The 5149-nt window shown below is 52.7% G+C and overlaps 1 pseudogene; it reads right to left on the bottom strand.

The window, feature by feature from the left end:
- Window positions 1–2236: 2236 nt before the first annotated feature.
- On the bottom strand, window positions 2237–5149 carry LOC101526096 (aflatoxin B1 aldehyde reductase member 3-like; annotated as a pseudogene).

Below are 5149 nucleotides of genomic sequence, written 5' to 3' on the forward strand. Positions count from 1 at the left end.
GAAATAACGGTCTCACCCACATCTCTGCAGGCCTTGGCCCTTTGCACCCTAATCAATTATGCAAAAATCATCAAAAATAAAAATAACTATATTTTTAAAAATGCCTCCACAATGGCCACCTCCACACTCAGCTCTCAGCGTGCCCTAGTGAGCCTTGATTACACACGAGGGAGAATCACAGAGGTCATGGACACAGGAAGCAGAAGCTGAGGTTGTTAGGGTCACGAGATTCTAAAACGCTTTCAAGATATTTCATAATACACATTGTCCATGAACCATTTGTAGATTCCTAATATGTGTGGAATTCAAAACCTGTGTAATAATTTAGATTTGTTTGTCTGTTTGTTTGTTTGTTTTTGGTATCACTTCATGTGCTTTTTGCTATGAAAATTTGTTTATTGTCTTCATAAGTAAAATTTTAAATTTTAAAAATTTGGGCCCAGCATAGTGGCCTCGTGGCTAAAGTCCTCACCTTGGACGCACCAGAATCTCATACAGATTCCAGTTCTAATCCCAGTAGCCCCACTTCCCTATCGACTCCCTGCTTGTGGCCTGAGAAAGCAGTCAAGTTCGGCCCAAAGCCTTGGGACCCTGCATCCATGTGGGAGACCCGAAGGAAGCTCCTGGCTCCTGGTTTTGGATTGGCTCAGCTCCAGCCATTGCGGTCGCTTGGGAGTGATCTTCCCCTCTGTCTCTCCTTCTCTCTGTATATCTGAGTTTGCATTAAAAATAAATAAATCTTTAATTGTTTTTAATTTGAAAGGCAGAGTTACAGAGACAAAAATTGAGAGCAACTTTTCATGCACTGTTTCATACCACACCAAGCAGTTACAGCCAGGACTAAACCAGGCCACAGGCAGAATCTGTCACTGCATCCGGTCTCCCAGGCGGGCGCTCCGGCACGTGCTGTGGACTACCTTCTGCTGCTTTTCCAGGCACCTGATCAGACGTGGAGCAGCCAAGACTCAAGCTGCAATCATGGGGGAAGCTGTTATTGCAGCCCTTGGTTCAGCACACTGAGTCACAGTGCTGGCTCCTCAAAATTGTTTTTATTATTTCTTTAACTACTTTTTAATCAGCTTAAAAGGTATAGCAATGAAAAGCATGGTGACCTTCCATCCTGAGGCTACAAGAATGTATCTCTTAACTGCTTTTTCAAATTATGTTCTTTTTTTATAAAAAGGGGATTTGTGCATTTTTATTTGAGAGGCCCATTACAGAGAGAGTTTCCATTCAGTGTCCACTCCCAATGGCCACATTGGCAGCAGATGAACAGATCTGAAGCCAGGATCTTCCACGTGGGTGCAGGGGCCCAAGAACCTGCTCCAGCCTTTGTAGCATTCCCAAGTTATAAGCATGGAGCTGGATTGGAAGTGCATCATATCAACCAGCACACGAAACACCACACACATGCAATGCCGATGTGCAGGTAGAGGCTTAGCCTACTATGTCACCATGTTGCCCCCCACCCAAGTTTGCTTTTATTATTATTACATGAAAAATCAAGAGACAGAAGATAAGAGAGATGCAAAGAGGAGTCCCATTTGCTGCTTCGCACCCCACAACAGCCAAGACTGTGTGAGAGCCAGGATTAGGGGGGAAGCATGAAGACATCAAGGAAGTGAAGGAATGGGAAGCGTGGGAGGGAAAATACCTGAGCCTGTGGAACTGTGTCACGTCAAAGTACAAGAAATAATAAAGACATCCTATGTGGGTGGCAGAGGTCCACTGCTCCAACCATCTCAGAGCCTCCCGGGGTCTCCATCAGCAGGAGACTGAATGGAATGGAACCGAGTCCTCGCAGGGGACACAGGGTAACCTTCACCGGGAGGCTGGGTGCTCCTTTAGCAGCCACACTGGGAAGGCGCCTCATACAGTGCTGACTCACTGCCATGGCCACGGCAGACTGTGCAGAAACGGCTTCACCAGGGAGACTGAGGACGGGGACAGAGACAGAGACTCAGCTCCCGGCACAGGAGAGAGATGGAAGGGTGTGTGGTTATGGCTGTGCTAGCATTGTGACCCCCATAACAGCCATCTGCACTTATGCCTCATCAGCATCACTGGGACAGCAGGTGCATAAGGCCTAAGTCAGGAACCTTATTCCAGAACTCAGTACCTACATGAGAGCAAAGAATATGAGAAACAGACCCGTGAGAACTAGGAGAAAAGCTTCATGAGAAGAATAAAAACACATTTAAACATCCCCTTCAGGCTCCCACTAAAGGAGCAGAAACTACAGGTCCAGGATATTGGAGTGGTGGTACATCCAGCGGATGGCAGCTGAGGGCATGCTTGGTGCACTGGAGCCACACACAGCCTGCAGGGCCTTCTGCACCAGGGCGATGCCCTCAAAGTGACACTCCTTCCAGTAGCTGGGTGAGTGGGAACAGGGGCACACCCACGAGGATGACAAGAGGAGTGACAGTGACAGCCGAAGAGCCAACCAGGCAGCCAACCCACTGCACAGCTGCTGCACGGAGGGGGCTCCCAGGCTGCTGGCTCAGTCCCCAGAGGTCCTGATGACATCTCTGGTCCTGAGACACGCAGCCAAGGAGCTGAGGCAGAGCAAATTGGGGCCCAGACTTCTTGAGCAGAAAGTGAATATTGAGGGAAGAACTAAGATTTGGAAGATCTTGCGGCTATGGTACATCCATTCTCACAATGGACCGCCTGCCCCCCCCAAAAAAACCAGAAAAACTCACTAAGACCATTGCAGTTGCTATCTACGGCTGTAGGTGTAGGCTGTAAGGTACCAATTCCTCTGCCCTCCCCCCCATCAAGCAGGTAGACAACTCCCCAATCAGAACCAGCACAACTCATGTATTCCCGAGGAATTCGGGCCATTTATCCTCAATACAGTGGTCCTCAGGCTTTTTTTCACATGTGACCTTGCACTTGTACCTGCCAGAAGGCAGTCCAACTGTAGTAAGATACTATCACACCCCTGACCCAAGAGCCTCCCACAGGTCACCAGACCACAGGTGCGAAGGGAGTAGCTGCACTCCTTTAGCCCTTCTGGCCTCCAAAGCCCAGGCTGTACACGCTGCAGCAGAGATGGGGCCAGGCCTGCCATCTCACGCACAGGACGTGTGCCCAGAGCACCACCTACCGGCCAAAGGGCTGTAGGCGTAGAATCTCAATCCAAAGTACCTGAAACAGGGGACAACTCCTTCTCCCCCGCTACAGAGCAATAGCCACCTGGGGAGCCCTAGCGCTTCTCCCAGGGACTCAGCACTGCCCCAGGCTGACAGGCAAAGCCAGGGAGGAGGGAGGAGCCAGTGCACAGCCAGCACAGAGGGAGAAGCTGCCTGGGTCAGGCTGAGGAGCTGGGATGTCTCCCAGACCTCACCCAGTAGCCACTCAGAGGGTCTAAAAGAGCACAGAGCACTAGTGGCCCCCTGTGGGACATGGGGTCCCAGGCCAAGCAAACTCATTTGGGCCCAGTGGGCTGGATCCACCTGTTCTTCTTACACAAAATGCAGATCTCGGCCACCTCCCAGGCAGCATAGTTGGAACACCCAACTCCACGAACTTTCCCTACGGTTAGAGGCTGTGCTCAGAACCCAGTGTAGGAGAAGAAGCTGGTAACGGGACCCACATGGAGAAAAGAGAGCAGAACTAGCTTGTCCTGGTGCCTCTTTCGGCTCTCCCAGCAGCACCAGGATAACCAAGAGAGTCAAGTCTACCTTTGGGGGGTATGCTGCCCTCACCTTCTGGTGCAGCTCATGGCAGGCACGCAGCGTCTCTTCTATGGGGGTGTTGTGGTCAGGCATGTGCAGGTAGAAGATGTCCACCCGTGGACACTGCAGCCGCTTCAGAGAAGTCTCCAGCTGATACCGCACACTGTCAGGCTTCAGTGTCTTCTCGTCCAATGGGAGGGCGTTGGTGGCAATTTTCACTAGGAGGCAACACACTTGGAAGTCAAACTAAACTGTCACACACTGCCCTGGGTCCAGTGCAACAGTGGAGAGACACAGCTAACTGCCCATCCCAGCTCTGCCCTCGCAGCTCTGGACCTGGAGAAGGTTCCTAGACCTCTCTGAGCCTCAGTCCTCCCACCTGCACCATGGCTGGGGAACCGGCTGCACCTGTAACAAGGTGCTGAAGGATGAGCACCTGCTGAGAGCTTAGGAAGCAGGGCAGGGCACAGGGGACAAGGCCACACGAGAGCTCAGGAGCTTCCTTGGAGTCTGACTCCAAGGGAATGCACAGGGAAGGCAGACTGCCACCTGGGAAGTGGGACAGCGGCCACCTTCTGCCCCCTGGGAGGACAGTGTTCCCTCTCTGATGAGCCTTCTTCATGCCTCCCTAGGACAGGCTCCCTGCTGGGCATGCTCAGTGCTGAGCTGGAGGAAGGATTTGCCACCTGTAGCTTCAGACAGACACTGGCATGAGAGGCACCCGACACTGCCCCCCACCCCATGCTGTGCAGGGGCCACCATGGCTCCAAGATGTTCAAGGCACTGCCGACCCAACAGTGAATTGGGAGCAAAGTTGAGTCCTGCAGAGGGGGCAGTCTGGGGCACAGAGGAAGCAGATCCATACTAAGTACCAATTCTGATGGTACTGTAGCAATCATGCCAGGTTGTGAAGGGTAGGGTCCAGCAGGCCTGGGTTTCATGGTCACCTGGGGTGTCTGGAGGAGGGGCTGCCCCGTGCCAGGTTCCTGAGTGTTCAGTGCCCAGAGCTGGGCTAGAGTGGGGAAGGATACACCAGAAGTGTGGGTCATGGGCAACCTTTCCAGAGGGGAAATGGAGGAAGGGAGGCAGGATAAGGCACCGTCCAAGTGTCCAGGGCGATGCTTCCCTGTAGGCTGTCACATGGGCTGAGAGTGGTCAGTACAGGAGGTGGCAGGTGTAATGCTGGGTCCTGTCCTATGAGATGGGGTCAGCTGTGCACAGCACAGGGGACTTCAGGGGCCACAGTCACCTTTGCAGTTGCTGCGGCCCAGCCTGAGCCCCAGGCCTCCCAGGATGGTCTCAGACTGCTCGTTGGTGTAGTAGGATGCCGTGTGGATCTCACTGTGGCTGCGATCCAGTAATGCATGCATCAATGCAGCACTTGCAGGTTGGTCCATGCGGTGCCCAAACTCCATGGCCCCCAGCACAGTGGTGACTGCCCAGCATTGTGGCATCAGACACGGCAT

This window comes from Ochotona princeps, chromosome 2 (genome assembly GCF_030435755.1).
Source record: "Ochotona princeps isolate mOchPri1 chromosome 2, mOchPri1.hap1, whole genome shotgun sequence".
Classification (NCBI taxonomy): Eukaryota; Metazoa; Chordata; class Mammalia; order Lagomorpha; family Ochotonidae; genus Ochotona; species Ochotona princeps.